At 42.5% G+C, this 13,787-nt stretch overlaps 1 protein-coding gene across 1 annotated transcript in view; it reads left to right on the forward strand.

The window, feature by feature from the left end:
* Window positions 1-12,583: 12,583 nt before the first annotated feature.
* CGNL1 (cingulin like 1) overlaps window positions 12,584-13,787 on the forward strand; it is a 158,822-nt gene continuing 157,618 nt past the window's right edge. The window contains exon 1 of the mRNA XM_079125857.1: window positions 12,584-12,749. The gene's annotated coding sequence lies outside the window, so the exon portion shown is untranslated. The remainder of the gene's footprint in view (window positions 12,750-13,787) is intronic.

Consider the following 13,787-nt stretch of genomic DNA (forward strand, 5'->3'; position numbering starts at 1 on the left):
ATATTTGCATATATATAAGGAGAGCTCCTGGAGATGGGCTCCACATCCAAACATGAAATTCATTCATGTTTCATATATATGTTATACACATAGTTTGAAAGTAATTTTATACAATGTTTTTAATTACTTTGTGCATAAAACAGTTTTATAATGTGTAATTTTTCACTTGTATCATATTAGTACTTGAAAAGTTTAGAATTTTGAAGCATTTTGGATTTTGGATTTTCAGATTAAGGATGCACAACTCTATTATAACCTATAGGGTAAAATAAAATAAATATCCATGAGTCTATACTCATATAGACAAGTGGATGAGAAAGGACATTCTTTCTTCACAGAAAATTTCAATTACTTATGATAATTAGTGAATGAGAGAAATATATGGTAATAATAATTAATAAATGAGAGAATAACAAATCACCTTTGGGAAAACACCAAGGTAATAATCACTGCAGTCATAATACACCAGTTGATGTTAAAATTAATGGGCAACCATTTGAGGTTAAACAGGATATTTGCAGAGCCTCAAAGTATCTCTCCTAAGATATTTATTAATCATAAAGGGAAAAAAATAATATCTTTACTGTGTAGAAACCCTTTGTCATCACAAGTGACTAGGGTTAACATCACCAGTAGTAAGAGCAACAGAATGTTCCACTGAGGGGAAGCTTGTAAATCTGAAACATATTTTGGCGGGGGTGCTGATAAAGTGGTATTTACATAATTTCAAATATCAATTGTTCATTGCTGGTTTACAGGAAATCAATGAACTTTTATATATTAACCTTATATCCTAAGAACTTGCTATAATCACCCATTAGTTCCAGGAGTTTTGTTGTTGATTCCTTGGGATTTTCTACATAGACAACCTGTTATCTCTGAATGAAGGCAATTGTTTTACTTTCTTCTCCTTCTTTTTCTTGGCTTGCTGCTCTCGCTAGGAATTCCAACACAATATAGAATAGAAGGGGTGAACCATGACCTCCTAGCCTTGACCCTGCTCTTGGGGAGAAAGCATCCAGTTTCTCACCATTGAGCATGATGTTAGCTGTAAGTTTTTGTGGATGTTCTTTATCAAGTGGAGGAAGTCTCTTTATTGCTCCTTTCCTGGAAGCTTTTGTTTTTGTTCAGAGGCACTGGGGATCAAACCCAGAGTCTCATGCATGCCAGGCAAGGAATCTACCACTGAACTACACCCCTGACATTTGTTGAGATTTTACAATCATGAATGGATTCTGGATTTTTATCAAATGAATTTTTCAGCATCCATTGGCTCAATTATTTTTATTTTTAACTTATTGATTTGGTCAATCACATTACTTTATTTTCAAATATTGAACCAACCTTGTGTACTTTGAACATTTCCTACATAGTCCTGATGTACAACTCCCTTAATGTAATCCTGTTTTATTTGTTCATCTTTTGTTCAGAATTTTTGCATCTCTATTCACAAAAACTTTTGGTCTGTAGTTTCTATTTCTTGCAATATGTTTATCTGTTTTGGTATTAGGATATTCTGGCTTTGTAGAATGGGTTAGCAAGTGCTTCCTCTGCTTGTATTTTCTGGATCCCAATTTTAAAATAATATTATTTCTAAAGTCAATTTTATTTAGATTTCTAACACACTTTTTTTTTGCTTACTGTTTATTTATTATATGTACATAATTCACTTAGCAAGGACCTGGAGGAAATAAAATCTCTGAGATCTTATATGTCTGAAAATGTCTATTTCTCCTTTCTCTTGAATAATAACTTTTCTGGATATAGAATCCTCATGTACAGAATTCACTGTGATTTCCCCTCAGCCTGTTGATTATTATTCATCATCCTTGGGTATCTAGTCTTGCCAAGAAGTTTATGGTCAATCAGAGTAGTCTTTTCTTTCGGGTACCTATTAATATTTTTCTTTATCATTGATGTCCTCAAATAATGGGACTTTTGAAAACCAAGGACTCATGTCTTTGTTCTTGTTTCATAGTTTCCTAGTCGTGTGTTTTTTTAAGCCTTTAATTTTTTTTTTTTTTTTTTTGAAACAGGGTCTTGCTGAGTTGCCTAGGCTGACCTCAAACTTGTGATCCTCCTGCCTTAGCCTCCCAAGCAGCTGAGATGACTGGTGTGCACCACCATACCTGGCTTTCTATCAGGATTTCAAGAATATATACAGATATATGTATGTATGTATGATATATATAATATATAATATGTATTATATATTCATATATGACATATAAAATAATATATTATATACATATAATTTCATATATATGTGTGTATATATATATAAATATAAAATATAAAATCTTATAAAATATAAGATTTTATCTATATTTCCTCCAGCATGACTTACCTCACTGGTTGAATCTTTATACTATTTTTCATAGCACCAGGTTGACTCATGTGTTTTGTCATTTTGTCTGAGATATTGTCATGCAGAGAAGTTTTCTTCCTCACTGTTGGGTAGTTTCCTGGTTGTACATTCTGGTTTTAAATTTGATCTTAGGCTAATGATATAATATTCTGGGCAGAAACTACATTCTGGATGTATGGTGTGAATCAATTTCCAGTCATGCAAGTGCCCTGTATCTGCTTCTGCTGTGGGCAAGTGATGTATCTCTGGATACAAATCTAAATAAGCTAATTTGACTTCCATTCTTGAGCAGGGAAGATGGTCTCTAGTTCTGGCTTCACGATCGCTCGGGGCTCTCAGTGTAGTCTGCCCTCACCATGAGTAATGTGAATGTGCTTCCTGTTCTCAGACAATGAAACCAGGGCCCCAGCTCACTCCTGCCCCCATCTCTCCATGAGTTCCCGGTGGCTGCCCCTATAGCTCTAGGCCTCTCTTCTACTTTGAGGGCTTTTCTCTTTTATTTATTTTTGTTTGAAGTAGAGGGACATAGTTTCAGTCTTTGCTCACTCAACTATCTTGACTAGGAAGGTCTGAATTACTTTTATAAGTTTAAAAAAATGCATTATAAAATAAGCAGTATGAAAGAGAGAGCTGGCCCTAGGGGCACGTGATTTATCACAATGATTAGGCACACAGGCTCTGAATCTGGCTCCTACACAGCCCTGGATTTGAATCCAAACCCTGCCACTTACTAGCTGTACAATCCCAGGTACAATGTATGATCTCTGTGGACCAAATTCCTCCTCGCACAAAGAGCACAACCATGTGTCCTGGGCTACTGCGAGGACCCATGAAGTGGCACATGAAAGCTTCCTTCTCTCCCACTTCCCAGGGACTGAAACAGACTTCAGAGTCAGACAGATGGAGGGCAAACCAGCAATTTTATTACTTGTGGCGTTATTGAGGAACAGCAGGAGTGTTAGGAAATAGGTGTTTTGTGTGACCATTAATCCCATTTTCAATACATTGTGTACCTAGGTCTACATACAGAGTTCTTTAGTGTGGCTTTTTTTTTTAAAACCACATACATCTTAATACTACTTTATTGATACCTCTCTAATGGTTCATTTGAATAAGAAAAGAAAGAAAGAAAGAATAACTTTGGGAGGTATTTTTTCTTTTCTTTTTTTCTTTTGCAATACTGGGGACTGAACCCTGGGATGCTTTACCACTGAGCTAGTCCCCAGCTCTTTTTAGTTTTTAATTTGAGAAAAGATCTCCCTAAGTTACTGAGGTTGGCCTTGAACTTGTGATCCTCCTGCCTCAGACTCCTAAGTAGCTGAGATTATAGGCTTGTGCCGCCACATCTCACACTCTGGGAGATTTTATAGGTGACTTTGTGTGTTAGGTTTTTACCTTCTGACTGTGGTATTTGAATGGTGCAGACCCCGAAGAGAAGCCTTCAGAGGTGGGGCTTACACAAGACGCTAAATATTGCAAGTGATTTGTAAATTTCCTTTCTTAACATAAACTAATTGGTGACATTTCATAAAATAAGATGCAGACTTCATGTCTTCCATTTGCCAGATGCTTTTTATTAGATGCCCACAAATGCTTAAACATGAACCAACACTCATACTTTATATTTCCAATAGCTTGAAACAACCAGGAAATTTTTTTTTTTTTTTTTTTTTGTGGTACTACTAGGTATTGAACCCAGGGTCTGACACATACCAGGCAAATGCTCTAACACTGACACTGAACTATAACTCCTGCCCTTTTGAAATTTTTATTTTTGAGACAGGGCCTCACTGAAGCTGGCCTTGAACTTGTGATCCTCCTGTCCCAGACTCCTGTCACTGGGATTATAGGTATGTAGCACCACACTTGCTCAGAAAACTGTTTATAAACAAATATAAATCATCTCTCTTCCTTTGATCATATATACGTGCCTGCACACCCACACCCACTCTAAAAACACAAACAGTGTTTTTATTTCTGTTCCCCAACCAACCTGGGCTGAGGGACTCATTTTTTTAAAGTACGGTAAAATCTGAGGAACATAAAATTTGCCATTTAAACTATTGTTAAGACCATAGATCAGTATAGTAGAAATGTTCACATTATTGTGCAACCATCTCCACTATCCTGAGGGATTTTTGCATCTAAACAATGTTTTGAAAACTATGGTTTTTATGAAATACTTCACATTCAACGAGTAACAGCTAAAGAAAAAAATGTGATACATCAGATGTATCAGAAGCAACAAAGAATCCCTTTAAAAAAATCTCTTCCTCATTTTATCATTCCTTGCAACTCCATAGTAATGTTGTTTTATGAAAGCAAAATTTAAAATAGAAAACAAATACTTTGTCCCCAGCTTGTATATAAAAACCAAAGTTTGTAACAAGGTAACTATTTTATAGCTCTCCAAGCTCATTAAAACTATGCTCTTCCTGTTGTGTTCTATCATTTGGACAGGTATGTAATTAAGATAGATGGCGTGTGATCCTAAGGGCTCCCTTATGGGAGAATGTTCTGGCCAAATTCAGTTTATTACATTATGCTGTTCTTTTATATGTCCCTTGGTGTCATACTTCTTAGCTGTCTACATAATATCAAATGTAGGTCATTTTCCTGCCTAAAATGTTTCTACCGTTGTTGTATCCATTAAGGAAGTTATAATTCTGAGATGTCTGAATTTAACTGTTGAGTGGATGGATCTTTTTCTGGTAGTAGGCTTATATTTTAAGACTTTGAAACAAACTGTACTGCTCTATATTTTCTAAAAAATATTTAATCCTGTGACAATAGGGTCAATTACTTCATTAGAATATGGTGTTCAGAGTCCCATCCTTTTCTGGGTTTAAGAATGTTCTAGAATATTTTAAGTTGGGACTAGAGCATGGAGGGTCAGGAGAAGGAGAGGGTGCCAAATCTCTGGGGATGAGTGGGTCTCCCACTCCCAGTTGTCACCAGGGAAAGGGTTGACTGCTGTGGAAGGGAAGGTCTCGCCCAGGGAGGGACAGCTGGGGTAGCCTGGGGCCAGCACTGAGGCCGCCTGGCTCCCACAGAGCTCCTTCAATTCCTTCATGTCACCTACCTTTGCAGTCATTTCCCCCTCATTCTTGTCTTTGTCTCCTTTACCTACTCAACTCTTTACTCCACTGCAGTATTTTTCAGTTCCTCAAACCAACCCTTGTCCCCCACTTAGGCCCACATTTCCCACACTCTTGGTCTAGGCCTAGAGACCTCCAAACCCAGAGTCTTTGAAATCTTTTGCTACAGCATTCCTTTCTTTTTCTGCCTTTTACTCTAACCCGAACCCTGTCAGGTCTCCCCTTTGACCCCCCTGGCAGTGTACAAAAGCTCGTGAAGGAAAGGAGGAGCCACGTGGAGCAGAAAGTGGGGGATGTTTTGGTTAACTTTTAAAAAACATCTTCCCACATGAAGAAGTGGATTTCCTCTGGTAGAAAATACAGTCATGTTCCATGCTGGGAAAAATTAATCTGGAGAATAGCAGACTTGAAGGACAGTCTCTTCAAAGTTGGGGTGAGGAGAGACATGGGTAAAGGTACATCTTCAGATGTTACTAAAAAGAATTATTCTGTTCACATTAAGTACACGCTGAAATTTGTCAGGGATGTCTGCACCTTACGTTGGCAATGATAATGTGTAATTTTCCCCTCATCATCCCCTGTCCCCTGGTCCATCTGGTTCAAGGGTGGTCTCTATCCCTTTTCAATGAGCTATATATTAATTCCCCTGTGTTGCTGATGATAGTCAAAGTGGTGTTCTGAGTGTTGAGTATTTCATCCAAACATCCAGTATCTTTCTGAAGTTTGATATGGGGCTACAGACCCCAGTCCCTGAGATTTCAGACATAGAGCTGATAGGAGGTCCGAGACAAAAAGAAGCTTTGTCCCTAAGCCAGAGACTTGGGGTGATTCTGGACTGCCCAAAATTGGGCTCTCTGCCTCAGCTTCGCTGGCCCTCGACACCCCCATTTAGCTCCCACCTGGACCCTCTGGCAGGCAGAGCTTCCTAAGGCTGAGTTATAAACGCTTGCCCCATTTACCTTTTTCCAAACATACATCCATATCTTGAATCATCTTCATCAAATTGGCATAAACTCTTGTATTTTCATTGTGAAGGAAAGGCATGTGGATGTCAATTTCTATGTCCTTGAAGAGGGGACCCAAGGTTGCAAGAGACTGAGAAGTCATGCCTGCAGGGGACAGATCAAATGCAGAGTTCAGAGGAGGTGGTCCTTGCAAGACAAAAGCCCACAAAGGGAGACTCAAGGCGACCTCTGTCTCAAAACTTTTGTGGCTGCCTGAGGTACTGTGGTCCCTCTGCCTCTATCAGGGAGCTATAGAGAAAGTTACCCGTGGTCTGAAATGAGGAATGGGAGGTCCCATGACTCTTCAGCAAAGCTCTGGTTCTGACAGTCCCAGGTCTCATCCTCTCCTCCTCCAGTTATTTAGGGATGTGATCTTGGGTAAATCAAGATCTGAGTCTTTTCTGAGTCTCAAGTCCCTCATATGTAAAATGGTGATAAGAACCATTTGCCTCATGCACTGGGAGTGTAGCTCAGTGATGGAGCTATACTTGCTTAGTATGCATGTCCTGGCTTCCGCCCCCAGCAATGCCAAACCGAACAAACCAAACAAACCTAAAAACATTGACTATTCAATTTAAACATGAAATATGAAGTTCATCAAATTGCCTAGGAAATCCAGGTTTCCTTCTCTGATCGTGTCTACCTTGACCTGGGGCTGTAAGCTGAAGAATCCACTGTAACCCGCTTTGCAGCAGACCAACTGGCCAGTCCTTACACAAGTTCTGTGGAAATAAATTATATCCACTTCTGCAAGGCAAACCAAGTTCTAATACTGATTATTTCAGACCTAACCACCAACTTGTCCCACTTTGCTACTTTTGCTTTAGTCATATCCAAGGAAAATGTATTCTGGAAGGAGAAGTCTCTGTTAGAGGAGTTTAGCAATCCTAGAGGAACAAAACCACAGATTGTAAGACATCTGTACCCATATTTTCAGGTCTTGACTATTGCCTAATTGGTTGAAATATGGCCCTGCCATGATTCAGATTATCTATGACCAAACAATTCAATCTAAAAAATGGTTCACTAATTTGCTCCAGAGAAAATGTGGCCCACAGAGCCAACATTTTTTAAATGTTTTAAGGTTTTGTTTTTAATCGTGGAATTTGAGCTGTCCTGACTTTGGCCAAAGCATGGCAGAAAAGGGACTCTTACATCCTGGCATTAGTCAGGAACACATTGAAGATAACTGTCAACAAATGTGCCTTTATTGATTAGTATTGTTGGTGGTTTAGTGATGACTGACTAGGGAGATAGTGAGTGAAAATTTGTGTTTCCAGATTAATGTTTCCTTCCAACAGTAGACTGAGCATTGACATTTCTACTCTAGTTCTTGAGCCTACACAACAGGCAGTCAAGCTTCTAGAAAGCCAAATCCTACTTGGATCCAACTGACTTAACAAATGTATGCATAAATACATAGGTGTTGTGATAAAACATCCTATACATCTAAAGGAGGGCAGAAGAGAAGGACTTGAGCTAATGTTTGAAAGAGTGGTGCAAGAGGGAAGGGTGTTTCAGATGAAGGAACCTTAGAGCAGGCTCAGGGGATGAAGGGTGGGTAGGGGCATGGCCCCTCACGGACATGTTTGGCAATTTGGACCAGACTCTGGGAACTTTCTGCACCTTGCCAGTTTTAGTTTTTTTCTGTAGGCAGAGGAAGACCTACCATGTTTGCCTGCTGGAAGGACTCTATAACTTCAAACAGAAACTTAATATCATAGCTTGCCACATTAAATCCTTTCCCCTCACACTTTACTAGGAATAAACCCTTTGAAAAGTATTAAGACAGATCTTTTTTTTTAAGGCAGGGTCTTGCTGTGTTGTCCAGGCTAGCTTCAACTTTGGGCCCAAGTGGTTGTTCTGCCTCAGCCTTCCCAGTAGCTGTGACTACAGGTGCTCACCACTGCACTGCACCTGGCTAAGACTGAGATTCTTCACTCCATATGTGAAGCTCGCATGGTCTAAAAGTGAGACTGAGTAACCAAGGAATAGACCCTCTCTGCCTGGCCGTGAGTCAGATATGTTGAAGAGGGCATGGCTGGGTCTCATTGGAAGACAAGTTGCCATGATCATGGGGCTTGCTGGAAATCTGACCTCTGGGGCTCTGGGGAAAGCTGCTCATGGGGAGGCAGTGCTTTGCTGGGGTTGCTGCACTATGATGGGTTGGAGTGGGGGGAATGGGGTAGGGGACAGTGCCATGAAAAACTGTTGACTGTCTTGTGCTATAGGAGGCAGGTAGTGTGAGAGCCGTGGACCCTTCAGGAGATAGAACTTGAAGCCACTGGTGCTGGAAAGGAAGCCAGGCAGGGGAGAAGCCATAAGTGTAGGATAGTATTATGCAAACTCAGACATGGGAGCTCAGACTCAGCTTCCCCCATCAAGTGAACACATTTGCCCCAAGGAGCCCTTCAGCCTGGGAGGTGGAGTGGGCTATGCAGCCCAGAAGTAGGGGTTAAGGCAGTGGGGAACAGTCTTAATGGAGCCTTAGCAAAGTACTCTAGCCCCTGAGCTCCAGGCTGTCAATTCTGGTGGGCATGCAGCACACTTCTCAGGAGGTTTGGAGGAGATACATGTAGCATCCATCTCATGAACATCCTGGTCCTGGCCTTTCCCCATTCCCTACTCCCTCACCCCTGCTTCTGGGGTCACATTCTTAAAACATCACCCACTGCTAAGACCTGCCTCAGGCTCCACTAAGACCTGCCTCAGGCTCCACTTTCAGGGCAACCTGAATTAAGTCAACCTCTTTTTCAGAGGTTCAACGAAAAGACCTCTTCCTGGGGCCCTTTCCAACCCCATTTTTCCTCCCCAAGCACAGCTTCTCCACCTCAACCAAATGAACCAGTTTTTTTTTTTTTTTTTTTTTTGGGTGCTGGGGATTGAACTCAGGGCCTTGTGCTTACAAGGCAAGCACTCTACTGACTGAGCTATCTCCCCAGCCCCATGAACCAGTTATTATTTTCTCCAGTTTCCCTGCCTCATGTATCAGATCACACCTTCCAATATTGCCTCCACTCTCTCTGTTACCGAAATTCATCACGTCTTCAAAGCATGGAAGTGTTTTACAAGACAGCCTCCCTTTTGGTATTCTACATCATTTCTTTTATGTCATTTACACTGCAGCATTTATCTGAATGTTTTTGTGTCACGTGTTTCATGTTCACACAATTTGGAGGATGAAAGGGAGGTTTTTCTCAGTTCTTCCTATACATTTCTCTTCTGGCAAATTGCTACCGTTGACAGATAATATATTTCAGGTTCAATAACAACAGTCAAAGAAGCAAGACTTACATTGAATAAAAAATAAAGGAAAAGATGCTTCTCAAGATTTCAAAAGCTTTGCCTGGAGACATTGCTTTAAGTTGAGACTGAAGGAGCTTGAGTATTCATGCGGACAAGAGCAGCATCAAAAGCAAATTCTCTGATAAATTGGTCTCCGCCCTGCTACTCTCCTCGCTCCCAACCATGCCTCTTATTTTCATTATCAGCAAAATATTTGTTTGGAAGCAAAGGAGAGCAATTGCTGATTAATTTTTTTTTTTTTTTGCAGTTAATACATATTTATTCTGTGTGTTCTTTCTATACACCCTCATGCTGGTCTGTGTGAAAAGCAAGTGGGTGACTTTGCGTACTATCCTTTCCATTAGGAATCATTTACCCTTTGGTCCTCTAGACACCCGATTGCTCCTGACAGTTCTCATGTCGTGTTCCCTTCCTCCCTTGGTTGATTGGTAGATGCCCTCCTGTCCTTAGCTCCAAGTGTGTGCACTTCACTCTCTTTTCTTGGCAGCTGGTCCAGTCCTCACACTCTTGACCCTCTACCTAGATGTTGCTCACATATGTCTTTCTACTTCCCTGCTGCCTGCTGGTAGTACCTTTCTACTGAGTTCCACCATTGCCTCATTCTCCATGGAACCCTTAGCAGCTCTCAACAAAACAAAACAAAACAAAACAAAACAAAACAAAAAAACAAAAACAAAAAAAAAACTTTCCCCCATATTGTCACTATTATTGTTCCTATTTCTGCTTCTCCAAACTGCCTGACTGTAAACCTCAGCTTCATCTTTGCTATTTCCACTCCCACATTGCACATATCTGTTCACTAAGTTCCAGGAGTTCTGCTTGGAGATTTCTTTCTCCCTGTCCCTTCTTGCTGTAATCCCCCTTCCTTGTTTTGTTCATTTCTAAATTGCAGGTTTCTGCCATCCCAGTTTTCCTGATCCACTTAGGTGTCCACTGTTAGATACAGGTTCCACTGCAACCATTTTGAGGTGTTCAAGGTTTAGTTACCTTGGTCCCTAACTTTGATATTTGATGCCTTTTCTATTGTTTGACCCCATCTCTTTTTCTAGTATGATTCATTCCATCTTCTAGTATGAATTGCAAAGCCAGACCATCTCTGCTCAGACAAAGGGGCTGGCTGCACACTGTTCACATATGATCCTGACTAACTGTGCCTAGACCCATTGTCTCTAGAAGAACTCAATCAATCCCACCTCCTCTGAAAAGACTCCAGGGACCATGACTGCCTCCTTTGAGATCTTAAGTGACACATAGTGAAGTGACTCCAGTAAGTGGTATATATCTATATCTATATCTATATATATACACATATACATATATGCATATATAAATTATAAATATATATAAATTCAGTTTGTGTCAAGGAATCACTATTACACTTCAGAGTTCTTTTATGTTGCTACTTTGAATTACTGAATTTTCAAGTGTCAGTTTCATTTAATATGTCAGCAAACATTTACTTTTTTTTAATGCAACATATAAACTTCATTTAACAAAAGTAACAAGTAATGTCAAACGGGCACTTATATTAAAAGAAAAACTGACTAGAAGAAATTTTATCTTAAACACCTTCAATAACCTACTTCCAGTTGCATTTAACAGAGCTCTGTTGTGAAGAATACAGCTCATGAACAGGTCTGGATGCATGATTTGTACATTTTTCAAGTATTCACTGAATACTACCTTAATACACATAAACATTAAATTTGCAAAAGATTTAAGTGATGATCCCAGATATACTTTGTTTTCGTTGCTCTTTTGGAAGAGGCTCATGAATCTTGCAATGAACCCAGGCTAGATTCTGGACATCAAGTCTCCTTCACCTCCTCTTCAGACATTAGATGAGTTTTGGATACTTGTTTGGAAAGTTCTCCAGGTAACACGACATGCCGGCACTCACAGTGCTCATGGAAGTACTTATCCGAATAGTAGCTCTACTTCTGGACCATACTGCCCACGCGCAGCGAGGCGGAAACCGAAGGGTGCGGAGTGGGGGAAGCAGAACGCATGTCCGTTTCAAGCCAGGGCAACGACTGGACTAAAAACCAACCGCAAACATTCACTTCTTAAGGTGTGTAGTATTTCCACGTCTGTTTCCTCAGGTAATCTTCACAACCAGGTAGAGTGGATATTCTGCTCTTTTTACAGCTGAGGAAACTGAGGCTCGGCAAACGATAACCTTTTTTGCTAGGCTCTCACAGCTAGTTAGCGACATTAGGCATTTCCCCCGGGAATGGGCCTAAACTGGAAACTGAAAACCGACTTCTAATCCCAGCCCTACTACATCGCAGCCCTTAAGTAAGTCACTGCCCTGCCTCCTTGCCGACAGGCATTTGGCCTCAGCTTCTAAGTGACCGCTACAATCTAATACCGCTCCGCTAGGGTCCAGATGTAGTAGGTGCCCAGTGAACACGTGCAGATTTGATGTGGTGGACGTTTCTGATTAGTTGGGGAGTAAAGGGCTGCGCGGAAGGGTAAGGGGAAACTGGGCTCAGGGCTCTTGGGGTAGGGGCGCGAAATAGGGAAGGCTTCCTAGAGAAGGGAAATTTGGAGAGGCCAGGCTGGGAGGAGGGAAATAGACAGTGATGGCGGAGTGGAGTGGGAGGACATTCCGATCTGGGGAAGGGCAAGCACAAAGTGGTGCCCAAGAAGAGAGTGAAGCTTGAGGCGGGGTGGAAGGAAGTGCTGGCGGCGCGCCCCGGGCCCAGAGCAGGCAGGGTGGGGAGGTGCGCAGAGGCCCGCCCGGGAGAGGGCGTCGCACTGGCACCCCCGGCCAGCCGCACGTCCGGCAGCAGCTCAGGCGGGCCTGGGCGCCCGGCCGGCCCCCGCCCCTCCTCCGGGAGGGCGGGCGGGCGGGCTGCTGCGGGGCGGGGCGCGGCGCGGGCTCGCTCGGCCTCCTGGTGGCGCCGCGGCCCTTGCACTCCGGCCGGGCTCGGGGGCTGCAACGGGAGCGGGACCCGGGAGGCAGCGACGGTAAGTGAGCTCGGAGCCGGGGCGGGTGGGTGTGAACCTCGAGTTCTGCCGGAGGACCCAAGTGCAGCTGGGACCCCCAGTGGCTTCGGCTCCGCCAGGTGCGCTGCGCTCAGCCCGCGAGTCCCCGCACCGAGCACGGGTCTTGGGCTGGGAGGTGCGCTCCAGGCTCCTTCGCCGCACCCTGCCCCAGAGACGTGCAGAACAGTTGGTGGCGATTCCTAGTGAACCCGCCTTGGAGTTCGGAGTGACAGCTGGGAGCGATCCCTAGGGAGCACGGCAGACCCTGTGATACCCCGTCGTACTTAATTCTTCGGCGGGCGGGTTCAGACCATCCTTTGAAAAGAAAGGGCATGTGGCCGCCTCTGTTTCCCTGGCCAGCCGCACCACTGCACGGTCCAGGCAGGTCTTCCTGAAATCCCCCGTCTCACTTAGAGCACATATCCTAGCCTTCCAAGGACTTTTCCAAGTTGCATCACTGTTTGGCTTCTAGACAGGTGCTTGGCTGTCATGTTGGAGTTAGTTACACAGGATTTTTAAAAACTTTGTCTACTTACTATGTGTGTATTCCTTTGCCCCAAGTCCCCTCTAACGCTGCTTACCTGCTTAAAACACGTTGAGAATTCTTTTGGAGGCCCTCAAACCGGGCTTCACATCTTAGAGTTTAAAAAAGTTCTGGTACTTCCGTCCCACACTCAGATATCCTCATTCAGTTGGTTTGGGATGCAACCCCGGACAATGGCATTCTAAAAAGCCCCCAAGGTGATTCTGACTGCAGCCAGATTTGAGAGCTTCTGTTTTGGGAGGGGCTCCCACAAGCCAACTTTTGAACCTTTAAAGATCAGTCCTGGTGTAGAACTCATCTCAGGAACTCCGGAGGCTTCTTAATCCACGTTTCTACCTGAAGAGCCAGTTGGTGCCTTTTTTTTTTTTTTAAAGTTTCCTTTGTTTCTATCTCTCTATTTACAGTAAATATTGCTGGGGCACTTTCTGCCTAGGAGGTAGGAATGAGACCTTAAAATCACTCGCAAAAGTCCTTGC

The sequence above is a fragment of the Sciurus vulgaris genome, assembly GCF_902686455.1.
Source record: "Sciurus vulgaris genome assembly, chromosome: 2".
NCBI lineage: Eukaryota > Metazoa > Chordata > Mammalia > Rodentia > Sciuridae > Sciurus > Sciurus vulgaris.